At 40.8% G+C, this 16,314-nt stretch overlaps 1 long non-coding RNA gene across 1 annotated transcript in view; it reads left to right on the plus strand.

The window, feature by feature from the left end:
* LOC311590495 overlaps nt 1–14,749 on the plus strand; it is a 41,925-nt gene extending 27,176 nt beyond the window's left edge. Inside the window, exons 2-3 of the long non-coding RNA XR_014776894.1 lie at nt 1,046–1,149; nt 14,615–14,749. This is a non-coding gene — a long non-coding RNA (uncharacterized lncRNA). The remainder of the gene's footprint in view (nt 1–1,045; nt 1,150–14,614) is intronic.
* The last annotated feature ends 1,565 nt before the right edge of the window (nt 14,750–16,314 follow it).

Consider the following 16,314-nt stretch of genomic DNA (forward strand, 5'->3'; position numbering starts at 1 on the left):
TTTTCTACATCTGACAGACTGATCACTAAAATGAAGTTATATACCTCACACTGAGGAAAAAGGGCTAATCCTCATTATGGTCTGGCGACATGCCTCAGTGACAAAACACTTGCATATCATGTGTGAGACCCTACATCAAATCTCCAATAACACACACACACACACACACACACACACACACGCACACACACACACACGCACATGCACACACACGCACATGCACACACACACGCACATAATTCAGTGCCATGCTAGATGGAACATGAATGGGAAAACAAAATTGTTTCTCATCCATCAAAGACATGCTGGTGGTCACACTACTACCATAGTTTTTCGTGTTCATAGGGACTATCCTGGTGATGACATCTCCAGAAAAAAAACAGATCTGTAGTTCTAGTGAACTTTATTTTTAAATTATATAACAAAGAAAGACTACTAAAATATGCATGCCCTCATTTCATAGAAACTCCACAAAATATCATTCCATTAGCAACTAACTGTGCAGAGTTGAGAAAAGATGGCTTGTGAGTGCTGGCTATCCTACTCAGGAGTAGCCAGAATATGCTTCTTGAGACCTTTGCCACGTGCACATCAAGAAGTGAGAGAGGCTGTACGTTTCCTCCTCTTGAGTCTGGGTGGACCCTTGCTACTAATTCAGTCATCGTAGTATTGCAGGTGGGACACTGTTGGAGGTCGGTCTGGACCAGGAGGCTTGGAGGAAAGAGAAAGAAGGAGGAAGACAGAGAGAGAGAAAGGCTAGGTCTGATGGAGTGGATCCAGCTAAGACAGGACGAAGACTGACCAGTAACCTGGGTTGTGCAGCTGGGAGGTAGCCAGACTAGCTTAGAAAGCTAGTTTAACTTGTTCTTACCCAGTTATTGTACTTAAAGCTTGTTTAAATAAATCAGTGCATCTCTGCCTTAATTACTGAGGATCTAGCAGGGTTAGAAGAGCCTTCTAGAATTAATCAATATTCAATAATATGATAGCTGAGATGACGCCTTAAAAAGCAGGAATATGACTTCCGCCTCACTCTGTCTTTCAGAGTTCTTGCCCTTGCAGCCGTGCCACTGGGAGACGCACATCGTACCATATGAAGAGGTCTATGCAGAGAGCACCAGATGAACTCCCAACTGACAGCCAGCATCAGTAGGTTAAGTGAGCCATCTTTGAGAGTGGTTCTCTCTCTCTCTCTTTACTGTGTACCATCAGGAGACGATACATGCAACAGGCATATTCTCCTTTACCCTTCCAAAATGTGCAGTTTTATGAGATAAACGAATGGCCCTCTTATTTATATATTAGGTTGTGGGAGAGTCTGATGCACAGCAGCAGATAACGAGAATAATGTCAGCTGTTCACCAATACTGCATGCTGGCGTTTCTGCACTCCACAAGATGCTAGGATGGAGAAAATTAGAATTCAATTCAGCTGAAGGGTGTAACTCAAAGAAATATTAGGATTCCTCTTAGAATGTACATAGTGAATCTCCTGGTTCATTTGTGCTATTTAAAAAAACCTACAGGGGATGGAGAAATGGCTCAGTGGTTAAGAGGGCTGCCTACTCTTCCAGAGGTCCTGAGTTCAATTCCCAGCAACCGCATGGTGGTTCACAACCATTTATAATGAGATCTGGTGCCCTCTTCGACCATAAGGCACTCTATACAATAAAAAAAATAAACAAGTCTTTAAAAATCCATAGACTATATAATTTATAAAAAATAAAAAAAATCTATTCTTAATTCTGGAGACTATGAAGTTCAAGGTCTGTGCATCAGAGGGTCAGTGTCTATTAAAGGGCACCCCTTCTTCCAGGGGGGAATCTGCTGTGTCCTTTGCAGGGGACAGTTGCTGTACCCTCATGTTCAAGAAGGGACAGAAGAGAAAAACTTTCTTCTTCAAGGTCTCTTTGTAGAGCACCAATCTCTCTGGCTCTTACCTCTCTAGAGCCTTCACATCTTAATGATGTTGCATTGGGAATTAAGTTTCTGCATGAGTTTTCCAGGGCACACAAAACTTCAAACTTTATCAGTGTGCATATTTGTTTGTTTGAAGAAGAAACCATGGGAGTGGATGTGCATTTTAATGCTGTTTCAACAGCAGAAGATAAGGAAAATAAAAATGACCTACATGAGCACTAACAGGCAATTATTACACACATACACACACATGCACATACACACACTCACATGCATGCACAGAGAGAAATGTACTGACTTAATTTACTAATTTTAAGTGGAAATGGAAAATATTAAACTGAGTATAAGATGATTCCACTTGTGTTAGAATGTATAGTAAGAACTCTATTTGTATAACATATAAGGAGAAAAAGTTTTGGAAGGAGATCCTATAAACTCAATGCATTTCTGGGGCATGGGAATGTGGGGTTGAATTGTCGACATAGTAAACTATTTCTTTGCTACATACTCTTTATTCTAAAGATGTGGGTTTAAGTTTTATAATAAAATGCCTTTTAAGTGTATCAAAATAACACAGACAGGTTGTAAGGTATCATAATTACCTTCAAGTTTTTTTCAAAAAGCATTTCTTACTCAAGGGACAGATGTAGCTCCTAGAAGTACATTTGTTCTCCCTGGGTGGTGGATGTGTTCACAGTGTTGTTCACAGTACCCACACTACTTTGAGCTGTGGCCTCTAACACACTTGATGACTGGCTGCCATGGATTTCCTGTGAAGTAGTAAAACTTAAAAGAAAAATACGTGATCTCATCAAAGTCAGTGACAGGGTTGGACTGAAGAGACACAAAACAGTATTAGACAGTAGCGTGATGTCCCACGGCTATGATGTGTGAGTTCACCGAGTGCATGGCTACTTCCCTAGCTTTTTAACGTACTTATGAAACAATTCATTACCACAGTCACTGGGACAACTACACTTGTTAGTAGAGAGAAACAGTGGTGGGTGTGGTGGTTATTTATTCTATCTCACATTACAGGATTTGTATATGATTCCACTGGTATATTGCTTAGGCTGAGAGTAAAATTACTTAGATTTTATAAACATATTGGCTAAGGATTACCTTAGGGTGCAGATGAGTGGCAGGCAAAAACAATGCTGGAGAATAAAGTTTGCTTTATATTACCTGTCACTCAGACGATCATAGGCAAACAGCGAGGAATGTAATATTATCATACAGACACAGTGAAGTTATGATGTTTTCATTCTTTACTGTGTTCAATGATATGGAAGTTTTAATGTGAAAATGTGATCATACAATCACTACTAAAGAAATGTATATGAAAGATAAGACAAACAACATACTAATCATAATTCCTAACTAATAACCTCGGATACACAGAGAGCTACAGCCCCCAGTGAGAATCCATAAAATCCTAAGATTCAGAACATTCAGTGAATCCAAAGCTCACACTCCCTTCTTTGAGAAACCAGAACATGAATTTGTCTCCTCAAGAATTTTTAACTAATTGTTTTGTAGTACGTATTATGCACAACATTTTTAAAACGTAAAGATACCATCCTTGACTTCGGAGATTTGACTCGTGTAATTACTTGGTTCATGTTACACCAAGGCATGGTGTAATTTATCTTAAAGGAGGTCCAGGGTCTCGTGCACATTTGTTCACTGTGCTTAGTACAGTCTTCCATTTTAACTGCAACAAAAGGTGTAAGTGCATTGGAGAAGACTTTCCCCGTTCTAGCACGGATCTTCTTGGCTAGGGATGACGCTTGGTGTCCACTTTCCTTTCCTCACATTGGACTTTTTTCTGGCTTGAGCTTGTGCAGGTCTTGTGCATGCTCCCACAGTCTGTGAGGTCATGTGCGTATCAGTCCTCTTGCATGGCAGACGCTGTTTCCCTGGAGTCATCTGCCATGTCTGGCTCTTATAATCTTACGACTTACTCTTCGGTATACATTCCTGAGCCTTGAGGAAAGGAGTTTGCTCAAGACATCTCATTTAGGGATGAATGCCTCAAAGTCTGTCACTCTCTGCACACTGCCCAGTTGTGAGTCACTGTGTTAGTTACCATCTGCTGCGAGAAGCTTCCCTGATGAGGGTTGAGCTATGCTGCGATCTATGGGTATAGCAACATGTTGTTAGGAGTAATTTTGTTTTTATTTCCTTTTGCAGAATAGTAGTAAGTTTTCTACTGGGGCCCATGACCTACTTAGTCACAGGTTTCTTTCCACCTTAGCAATGTTAGGTATAAATTTCATCTCATGGAATGGTTTTTAATGTGCTTGGTTGCTCCTATAACACTTGTGCCATTATTATACCAGTGTACCTTTCAGGCAGGTCTCTATTTTAGATCACAGGGTTCATAGCTAGGTGCGATCGATGAGCATAGCACCTTCCAGCATCACAGACACTAGCCGGCATGCTCAGGAGTAGCTCACCAACCCAACATGGTTTCTCTTTCTTTTCATGTGCTTTTGTTTTGTTTTGGTGGGGTTTTTTTTTTTTGCATTTTTGTCTATTTATTTATTTTGATTTTGTGGGGTTTTTTGAGATAGAAATAACATAAATTTGGGTGTGTAGGGAGCTGGGGAGCCATCTACAAGGAGTTAGGGGAGGGGAAAGTGTATGATCAAAATATATTGTATGAAAACTTATAAAGCCAATAGATACATAAGAAAGATAACTTTTATTATTAATTTTATTTCTAAAATATGATCAGTAGAGTATAGAGAAAAATGAGTAGACGAGTGCATGAATGGAAGCTAGAGCAAGGCTGGGAGAGACTCATGGAAATAATGAACAGAAGGTAAACGGCTGGGGTAACAGATGAGCTTCCTTGCTTGATCCAGAGACACAGTGAATAGTGCATTTAACGTCCAGGCCTTGGTTTCTTCTCTTCACTGGTTTCTGCTTCTCCTTCAAGACTCAGGATGGATGTCAGAGATTCCTCCAGGAAGCTTTCTTATGCCCAAAGTTAATTCTTTGTCAAAAGTGACACGGGGAACAAAAATATCAAAATGAGTTAAGCCTTTGGTGTTCCTACCCTTCCTTGCAATTGTACAAACTGAGCATCCAATATGTTCTAGGTCTCTTCACCTTTCTGATTTAGAATGGCGAAACTTTTCCTTTTTATGTCTTTTTCAGATGCTGGGCAGAGCAGGTATGTTTTATTTATTATTTATTTATTTATTTATTTATTTATTTTTGTTTGTTTTGGTCTTTTGAAACAGGGTTTCTCCGTATAGCCTTGGCTTTCCTGGAACCCACTCTATAGACCAGTCTGGCCTTGAAGTCAGAGATCCATCTGCCTCTGCCTCCCAAGTGCTGGGATTGATGGTGTACACCACCAGCACCTGGACTGTTTATCTGTTTACTGATTAATTGATTTCTACATTTTTAAGTTATTCTCTTATATATTACATCCTGACATGTTTTTCCTTCACCTCCCCATATCCTTTCCCCCCGTCCTGCCTTTCCTATCCTCCAATCCACTCCCCACCCCCCCAAAAGGAGCAGCCCCCCAGGGGCATCAACCAAGGGCCCCATAAGTAGACAAGACAGTCAGGCATGGCTCCTACTGTTAGGATTTTCACAAGAATACCAAGCTGCTCAGCCATAACACATACCGAGAGGACCTAAGTCAGACCCCCACAGCTTCCCTGACCTCTCAAGTTCCCATGAGTCTCAGTCAGTTGACTCTGTGGGCCATGTTCTCATAATGTTTGGCATGGGACTTTGTACCTGCTCCCATGAGTTGCTGGATGAAGCCTCTCTGGTGTCTCTGATGAAGAGTCTGCTAGGCTTTGGTTCCAGAACACTCTGCAGGTAGAACAAACTGTATGTTGAAGGTTTTGTGGCTGGGTTAGTGTCCTAGTCCCTCCATTTGAGTCCTTGCCAGGCTACCGAAGATGGCTGGTTCAGACCCTGTGTCCCCCATTACTAGACGTCTTTGCTAGGATTCCTCTTGTACATTCCATGGAATTGCCATTGCGCTAGGTTGTCACCTGCCCTTGAAACTGCCCCCAATTCCAGTCCTTTCTCCCAGTATTTTCTCCCTGCTCCTCACCTGATTCCTCTTGTTCCCAGTTCCTCGATCCACCTGTGGCATCTATTCTGTTTTCCCTTTCCAGGGTGATCCTTGAGTCCGCTGTAGTGAAAGTTTGGGTTTCTTTTATGTGTTTTTTGTTTTGGTCCCAAGTGTGGGATGTGGGAGTATTTTCCACCACTGTAGACAGTCTTGTGACCTTTGTTGGTGAAGAACAGATCCACGAGAGAGCACATGATATTTTTTCTGGAGGCTATCTTGTGAGAGGGCATGTGATGTTTTATTGAAAGCAGACACATAAGAGATCATGTGATGTTTAGAAAACACTGAGATGATGCTTTTTACATTGCTACATCGTGCAATGCTTTGCTGGTCTCCACTTTGTAGGAGAGAAACATGGCAGAGAACTTTCTGAGGTATTCCAGCTGATTCTGGTCGCATCTGCTTGTGCCGATACGGCAGAGCCTTGCTGTTTCTGCTGGACCGTGCCACTCATACTGATTTGTGTTGCTGTTTGGTGTTTAATATTGGATTGGACTGCTGGTATCCTGTCAGCAAAGAGTGGAACTGCCCCCAGGAACTACTTCTAAACGGGTCCACAACCCCCTTTTCCTGTTAACCTTCTTTCTCCTCCACCTCAGGATGGTGGGTTGGAAGGGAGGTAGAAGCATTTAAGAACCATAAATAAAGTAGAATTTGAAAAATATCTAGGCCTGCAGCCCTCTCTTAAGCCCACCTGTTTCTTAGCCTCTCTGGTTCTGTGGATTATACCATAACTGTCTCTTGCCTTACGGCTAGTACCTCCTTATGAGTGAGTACACACCATGCTTGTCTTTCTGGGTCTTCTAGTTCCATCCATTTGCCTGCAGATTTCATAATGTCATTGTTTTTAACAGCTGAGTAATGCTCCATTGTGTAAATATACCACATTAAAATTTTTTTCTTGATTCTTTGTGAGTTTCAAATCACACATCCCAATTCTACTCATCTTCCTGTCCCTTCGTATCTGCCCTCTGCCCTTGAACCTCCCAGCAGAGAGAAAATAAAAAACAACAAAATAACAAAGTAAATCATAGAAGGCATGTCATGGAAGCTATAGCGTGTCACATGTGTCCCACAGAAACCCTTTGTCTACACTTCTTTACTTGGAAATGTTGATTGTGATGAGTCATTGGTCTGGTTCGAGGCCTCTGGCTTCTGCTACACCATCAATACTGGATCTTCCCCAGCACCGCTCCCAGTTCTCTCTTGTTGCCCTGTGTCATGGATCTTTGGATCTGCAGGACCAGCTCCTTCACATGCTCCTCAGCTTGTAGATGAGGTGCACTTCAGAGTGAGCCAACTCAAAAGTCCTGGATCTGGGCCCGAGATCTCTCCCACCTGCACCACGAGGGTGAACTCTCCAGCACTGCCCTGGCTAGTATGCCCAATGCTGCAGCCAGCAAGGGGCAGGGGCAGCTCTCCTACTCTCATGGCCTCAGGGGTGGCTCACCCATGCTTTCACCATCAAGGCCAACTCTACTGTGTTGTCCAGGAGAGATGCAGGGCCCACTCTCCCGAGTGCAGCAGCTAGTGAGAGGCAGAGCCAGATCTCCCTGGGCACACTGCCCTGTTCCTGATATCACTCATGATACCTGCTGCCTGGAGGGGAAGTCCCAGGCAGATGTGAGGCAGGCCAACTGTCCTAAAATGTGTCTGGTTAATCCATGTGCTTAGGGCAATTTCAGGGTGGTGCAATAGCAGCCACCTCATTGCAGTATCCTCTGTCTCAGTTTACTTGTGTGGCCTACACAGCTCATCACGTTGTGCAGTGGCAGCAGCCTCTTGGACCAGTGTGTAGCCCTGCCTAGGACATGTTACATTTTCTTTATCCATTCTTTGGTTGGGGGAATCTAGGTTGTTTCCATCTTCTGGCTATTTTGAATAAAGCTGCTATAAACATAGTTGAACAAGTGTTCTTATTGTACGATGGAACATCTTTTGGATATATGCCCAGGAAGGTATATCTGGGTCTTGAGGTAGATTGATTTCCACTTTTCTGAGAAACTACCATATTGACTTCTAAAGTGGCTGTACAAGTTTGCACTCCCAGTAGCAGTGGAGAAGTGTTCCCTTCACTCCACATCCTTGTCAGCATGACTGTCACTTGTGGTTTTTATCTCAGCCACCCAGATGGGTATAAGGTGGAATCTCAAAGTTGTTTTGATTTGCATTTCCCTGGTGGCTAAGGATGTTGAACCTTTAAGTGTTTCTTTAAGTGCTTCTTGGCCATTGGAGATTCCTCTGTTGTGAATTCTCTGTTTAGATCTGTATCCGATTTTAAATTAGGATTCTTTAGTTGGTGTTTCTCTCTCTCTCTCTCTCTCTCTCTCTCTCTCTCTCTCTCTCTCTCTCTCTCTCTCTCTCTCTCTCAGCCCTCTGTTTGATGTGCAGTTATGGAAGAACTTTTCCTAATCTGTCGGCTGCCATTTTGTCCTATTGATGGTGTCCTTTGCCTTGCATCAGCGTTTTAGTTTTATGAGTTCCCATTTATTAATTGTTTTTCTTAGTTCCTGCACAATTGGTGTTCTGTCCAGGAAGTTGTCTTCTATGCCAGTGCATTCAAGACTGTTCACCACGTTCTTTTCTAACAGGTTCAGAGTATCTGGTTTGATGTTAGGATTTTTGATCCACTTGGACCTGAGTTTTGTGCAGGGTGATAGGTATGATTCTATTTGCATTCTTCTACACGCTGACATCCAGTTAGACCAGCACCATTTGTTGAAGATGTTTTCTTCTTTTCCATTGTGTATTTCTTGTTTCTTTATCAAAAGTCAGGTGTCTGTCCATGAGTGTCTAGGTTTATAGCTGGGTCTTTGATTTGCTTCCATTGATCAATGTGTCTGTTTGTTTTTGTCAATAACGTGCAGCTTTTATTACTATTGCTCTGTAGTACATCTTGAAATCAGGAATAGTGATACCTCTGGAAGTTCTTTTATTGTATAGGAGTGTTTAGCTATCCTGGGTTTTGTTGTTGTTGTTGTTGTTACATATGAAGTTGAATATTGTTCTTTCAAGGTCTGTAAAGAATTGTGTTGGAACTTTGATGAGGGTTGCACTGAATCTACAGATTGATTTGGTATTATGGCCATTTTAACTATGTTAATCCTGTCTATACACGAGCATGGGAAATCTTTCCATCTTCTGATATCTTCTTCAACTTTCTTCTTCAAAGACTTGACGTTATTTTTTTTAATAGAACACAGCACACCAAAGTCCAGCGTGGTGCACCAATTAGTTTTATTAGGGTTATTTAAAAGAATACAAATGAGGCATTACTTCAGGAGCATAAATGACTCAACACATCACCCCAGCATTGATGACAGCTCATAAAGCCTAAGCCCCTGGAGCACACTCGATAACCTGCAGGCAGCTCAACAGGCAACTTTCATGGTTGGAGACTTTCCTAAAGCAGAGCAGCTCATTTCTGCTTCCTCCAGGCAGCTCGGCCAATCTCTGCTCTCTCCCAGGTGTCTTCGTTGATCTGAGCTTCTTTTAGGCAGCTCTGCATGTCTGAGAATATCTCTTGGCGGCCCCTTCTGCTAGCTGCAGTAGGGGCCTAGTGAATTTGGTCGTTTTTTTTTTTTTTTATGGCATTAACTTATTTATTTTTTATTTAATTAATTTATTCAGGTTACAACTAAATTGTTATCCCATCACTTGCCTCCTCACGTTGCTCCCTCCCTTCAACTTTCACCCTATTCCCCTCCCCTAGGTCTAACACTGAGGGGGACCTCCTCCCCCACTGCATGATCATAGGCTATCAAAGGACTTGAAGTTCTTATCATGAAAGTGTTTCATTTACTTGGCTAGAGTTACATCAAGATATTTTATACTTTCTGTGGCTGTTGTGAAAGGTGTTGTTTCCCTGATTTCTTTCTCAGCCTATTTGTCATTTGTACATAGGAGAGTTACTGATTTTGTTTTTTTATTTAATCTTGTATCTATCAACTTTACTGAAAGAGTTTTTCAGCTGTAAGAGTTCCTTGGTAGACTTTTTGGAGTTGATTGTGTATAGTATCATATCATCTGCAAATAGTGGTATTTGACCTTTTTCTTTCCAATTTGTATCCCCTTTATCTCTTTTAGTTGTCTTATTGCTCTAGTTAGAACTTAAAGAGTTATATTGAATAGATGTGGAGAAAGGGGGCAGCCTTGTCCTGTTCCTCACTTTAGTGGAATGGCCTTGAGTTTCTCTCCATTTAATTCAGTGTTGTCAATAGGCTTGCTGTAAATTTCTTTTATTATGTTTAGATATGTTCCTTGTATCACTGATCTCTCCAAGACTTTTATCATGAAGGGGTGTTGGATTTTGATAAAAGATTTTTCAGTATCTCATGGGATGACCATGTGGGTTTTTTCTTTCAGTTTGTTTGTATGGTGGATTTCACTGACACATTTTCATGTGTTGAACCGCCCTTGCATCTTTAGGATGATTCTTTTGATGTGCTCTTGGATTTGGATTAAAATATTCTGCTGAGTATTTTTTGCACCAATGTTTATGAGGGAAATTGATCTGTAATTCTTTTTCTTTGTTAAACCTGGTATCAGTGTGACTGTGGCCTTATAAAATGAATTTGGCAGTGGTCCCTCTGTTTTTATTTTGTAGAATAATTTGAGGCGTCTTCTTTGAAAGTCAGGTAAAATTTTGCACTAAAACCATCTGGCCGTGGGCTTTTATTTTGGTTGAGAGACTTTTGATGACTGTTTCTCTTTTCTAAGAGATTATAGGTTTATTTGAACCGTTTGTCTGGCCTTGATTTAACTTTGGTAAGTGGTATCTATGTATAAAAAGTGCCCGTTTCTTTTAGATTTTTCCAATTTTGTGGAGTTCAGGTTTTTAAAATATGACCTAATGATTCTTTGGATTTCTTTGGTGTCTGCTGTTGTCTTCCCCTTTTTGTTCCTAATTTTGTTAATTTGGATACAATCGCTCTGCCTTTTATTTAGTTTGGATAAAGGTTTGTCAAATCTTGTTGATTTTCTCACGGAAGCAATGCTTTGATTCATTGATTCTTTGTATTGTTCTTTTTGTTTTTATTTTATTAATTTCAGCCCTGAATTTGTTTCCTGCTGCCTACTCCTCTTCAATGTGTTTGCTTCTTTTTGTTCTAGAGCTTTCAGGTGTGTTGTTAAGTTGCTAATATGCCATCTCTCCAATTTCTTCATGAAGGCACTTGGTGCTATGAACTTTCTTCTGAGCACTGCTTTCATTATGTCTCATAAGTTTGGGTATGTCTCATAAGTTGTTCATTAATTTTTATTGAATTCTATGAAGTCTTTAATTTCTTTATTCTTGCCTTGTCCCTGAAGGTGGTCAGTTTCCATGAGTTTGTAGGCTTTCTGTTGTTATTGATATCCAGCTTTAATCCCTGGCTGTCTGGTAGGATACAGGGGGTTATTTTAATGTTCTTGTATCTGTTGAGACAAGTCTTTGTGACTGAGTATGTATTCAGTTTTTGAGAATGTTCCATGAGGTACTGAGAAGTAAGCATATTCTTTCGTGTTTGAGTGAAATGTTCTGTAGATATCTGCTAAGTACATTTGATTCATAATGTATGTTAGCTCCATTATTTCTCTGCTAGTTTCTGTCCAAATGACCTGTCCATTGGTGAGAGTGGGTTATTGAAGTCTGGTACTATTGATGTATGAGGTTTGATTGTGATTTAAGCTTTAGTAATGTTTCTTTTATAAATATGGCTGTCCTTGTGTTTGAGGCATAAATGTTAATAATTAAAACATCATTTTGCTAGGTTTTTTCCTTGATGAGTATGAAATGTCCTTCCTTATCTCTTTTGATTACATTTGATTTGAAGTCTATTTTATTAGATATTAGAATGGCTGCACCCGCTTGCTTCTTGTGTCTGTTTGCGTGGAAAATCTTTTTTCAGCCCTTTACTCTGCCTGTCTTTGATGTTGAGCTGTGTTTCTTATATGTGGCAGAATATCCTGTTTTCATATCCATTCTGTCAGCCTGTGGTTTTTTTATTGGGGAGTTAAGTCCATTGATTTTGAGAGATATTAATGACCAATGATCGTTAATTCCTGTTATTTTGTTGTTGGTGGTAGTGGTGGTGGCTGCGTATGTGTGTTTTCCTTCTTTGAATTGTGCTGGCGTGAGATTATTTATTGTCTGTGTTTTCATAGGTATGGTTAATTACTTTGGATTGGAGGTTTCCCTCTAATTCTTTCTCTAGGGTTAGACTTGTGCATAGATATTATTTATTATTTATTATTTATTTACTTTATACCTTGGACTTTCTCACTGTTTCTCTAGAACTCCTTTCCCACATGTGGCTGCTTGTCTACCATGTGTCAATTTCCATTCTGGCTTAAGTGACATGGCTAGTTTTCTCTCTTTCTTTCTTCTCTCTACTTTTCTTCTCCAGGCCTCTACTGAGATTTACAGCTTGCTTGGCCTAGGTTTTTTTCACTTAAATTCTAGTAAAATTGTCCCTAGGCTTAAAAAACAAAACAACAACAGAAACCAACCTTGGATTATTTACTCTTGTTTGAACTGAATGTTTTATTACTTATAGCTGAAATAATTTTTCTACTGACAACTTTTATTACAGTTAGCCAGTGAGTAGGTTAACAATATAACTTATAATTCAAATCAGGACTGTTGAAAGAGATTAAGGGAGAATTGTTAGTGATTTTGTGGAACAACAGGTATCACCCAATCTTTCATAGGCAGAATGAGATGTTTGGGCAACCCACTTCCAAGATATAAGATGGTTGCAATTGTGTCAGTGGATAAACTGTAAAACTTTAGAGAATCAGTTTCTGATCTTGGAAGTCAGTTTTTCCCTTTAGAAAATGAAATGTGATAGTCTGAGTTTAGGTGGTTTGTCCACTTGTACAATGTTAGACTTCCTCACTCAATGGGACTCTAAAAGCTGGAGTGTTCCTTGGAGTCCTAGTGTTTCTTGAGGTCTTATTAGTCAGCCTTTGCTACAGTAGCTACATATTAAATGGCTGTGGAAATCTCAGTGGCTTGCAACAAATTTTATTTTTCCTCTTGATGAAGCTACAGATAAGGTTGTGGTTTAGCTGAACTCATCTGGGCTTGCCAGGCTAGGATGAGCTCCAGTCTTTAACTTGAGTTCAAGATGTTCCAAATGTTTATTTTCTGATAATCAATTCTCAGAGAAGAGTATTAAAGCTCTCAGAGGCCTTGGAAAACCATTCTGTTTTAAAGGTCATTGGTAGAGTACCTGCCTAACATATCTTAAAGCCCCAGATTTAAGCCAGAGTATGGGAAAACATCAACAGCAGAAGCAGCAGCAACAAAGGTCTCTGGCCTAACATGGCATACACTGTCTATACTTACATTCTACTGAGACAAGCAAGTCATATGGCCATGCTTACTGCTTGACCCCAGCTAAAAACTCCACCCAGGAAAAGTCACATGGCAAAAGCTTACGTGTGTAAAAACATTAAAGAGTAGAAGTGAAAACTTGGTGACAGTGATACAGAGTGATGTTTAACGGACGTTGGCTATCCTAGGCAAGGCTCTTAAATTATATCATCTTCACAATAATGATTTTACAGAGGTATTACTATTTTTTTTTAACATGAATGAGAATTTGCCCATTTTGGAGTTATGTACTGTGGTTACCTTGTAAAATGCTTCTGAGATTCAGTTGGTTAGAGAGCAAGAAAGGTAGCTAGAAGGCTCTGTTAGGAATATGTACATTAATATGCCTTAATATAGTTTAAAAAGAGGTGACAGGAATTATCTCTTTGGCCCAGATTAGAAATGATCTACCTGTGAGCCCAGAACAGCCAGTGAACAAGGGAACCCTGATTGAAATAGAAAGAGAATTTCATACGACAGTCACAGCTCATTCCTTCCAGCCCTGTTGTCTGGAACCCTTATTCTGCAGCGTTGTTTCCCTTAGGGCACGATGGTCTCACTGACCTTTGGTTCTGCCCCCCTTTCTCCCTCTGTACAAACAGCTCCACAGGTTAATCCACTGAATATGGGTGAGTTGAGCTTTAGTTATTCTTCCACATCCGTAGCAGCCTTTACGTGAGCAGTGGAGAGCCACTAATGAACAATAATTGCAAACCACAAAAGATTGTGATAAACAATTAGGAGAGGGTGTGTTTGACCGCTAGAGTTCTCGTAATGGGGTTCCTCCCATCAAGGAGAAGCCTAATGAGGGTGGAGTCTGGGACAAGGATGGCTTCCAGTCAGCGTTCACCTCCCTCCTCCCACTCCTCCGCAAGATCGTCTTCATATCATAAATCTGGAGCACCGGATTCTGAGTCTTTTGCCAAATCATTATCCTTTAAAAGGATGGGTGAGAAAACACATTTTTCTATTTAATAAGTAATGCCTTCCAGCAATTAACACAGGATGTTAGGGTACATAATAGTCTTTCACCTTCCTTTGCTGAATGTTTGCTATGCTACAGGAAGCACAGTGGTGCTGGTGACAGTTTTGGTGTTGGGGCCACTAACCTATGTGTAGGCAAGTACATGGTAAACATTTTAATAAAGTGTTGGCTGTGATGGATTTGATGTAGGAACAAGTAGCATGAGATGCAGAAAAGTGGGCTAATATTCCTTTTTTTTTTTGTAGAAGAAAGCAAAAAAGATGCCATCAAATCTGAGCCTTTAAATTAAAGAAAGGTGAGGAGTAAGAATGAATGAGAAGAAGAGTGAGATCTTTGGTGTGGAAAATGGCAGAGCAATAAAAGTATTCCCTTGTCGCCCATATGTACTTTGAGTAATGCGTGGTTGTGCCAGCTGCTGCTTTTGGGTAGGGAATATTTTAAAGTTGCATGACGCCACCTCACAAAAGATATGCTGAAGTTTTAATACCTAGTACCTCAGAACATGGTTTCATTTGGAATTGGGGTCATTAGAGAGGTAATTAGTGACTAGGTTAAGATGAGGTTTTATTATTAGTTGAGATAATTGACTGAAGGCCATAGTCCAATGTTATCGGTGCCCCCCCCAACTGAGAGTGGAGATTTGGACACAGACATACACAAAATGTCACAGTGAAGAGACATGAGGATGCCGTGTGAAGAGGGTTAGAGTTAAGCATTCATAAGTCAGAGACTACTGGAAATGCTGGCACACTGTCAGAGTACAGGAAGAAGAAAAAGCATTCCCTACGGGCTTGAGAGCAAGCACAGCCTACAGGCACCTTAGTTTCCATCTCTGGGCCTAAAGAACAGTGCATGAGTATAGTGGACATAAACATGATTTTGTTTTGCTCCCAAGTGTGGGATGTGAAACAGACTTGTGTGAGGGTGTGTGGTGTTTTCCCGCTAAAAATAGACTTGTGAGAGAACAGGTGATGTTTGTCCACTGGAAGAGGAACTGCCTCTTGCAGAGGCGTGGTCTTTGCCAACTGATGAACATCCATCCTAGTATGGACTGTATGTATGTATATATATATATGTGTGTGTGTGTGTGTGTGTGTGTGTGTGTGTGTGTGTGTGTGTGTGTATACAAACAGATATAGATATAGATATAGATGCCCCAAACAAGAGGCAGAGTTTTTGGTCTTGGCTGTTCATCACTCCACTCCACTAGGGAGAACTGCTCCAGCAAATGCTTCAAGGCACCGGGTTCAGGCTGCTGCTCTGGGGTCCAGAGGCTGCAGTTGCAGTCACCTTCGCTGAATTGCTGGTCTGCTGTTTAACTGGTCTGTTGGAATCCTGCTGACTACACCAGTGGAATTGCTCCGAGGAACTGAGTCTAAAAAAGATCTACTTCTTCTGTTCCTCTTAACCTCTTTTCTCTCCTATCTAGGGTAGGTGGGTTGGAAGGGAGGGGTAAGCATTAAAGAACCCCAGACTGAGTAGGTTTGAAAAGGTTCAAAGCGTACACATGAGAGAGTATATTTCAATTAGTTTTGAGCCTTCAGTTTGTGGTTTGTTACAGTGGGCCTGGGAAATGAATGCAGGCAATTAAGAACTCACTTTAGATTCCGGGTTGTAAATCCCTATTTCAAACATAGTGGCTCCTCTCCTATGTTTCTGCTTTAGGACATGAAACCGAGGCTGGAGAGATGCTCTGCCAGAGGAGCTGAGTTCAGTTCCCAGCTCACAACTACCTGTATCTCACGTTCCAGGGCATTTGATGCCCTCTTCTGGGCTCTATGTGTGCGTAAGCACACATACACATAAACTTAAATTAAAAAGTAAATAAAAAGAATTATTGACTGCTAGTCACAGTGATTAAAAAAAACAGAGAACATGAAAACAACACAGGTGTTTAAGAGCGTGGCAGTTGTGTGTTTCCAATCACAGATAACGTGACCCATAC

Source organism: Acomys minous (genome assembly GCF_964271855.1).
Source record: "Acomys minous genome assembly, chromosome: 2".
In the NCBI taxonomy this organism is placed as follows: domain Eukaryota; kingdom Metazoa; phylum Chordata; class Mammalia; order Rodentia; family Muridae; genus Acomys; species Acomys minous.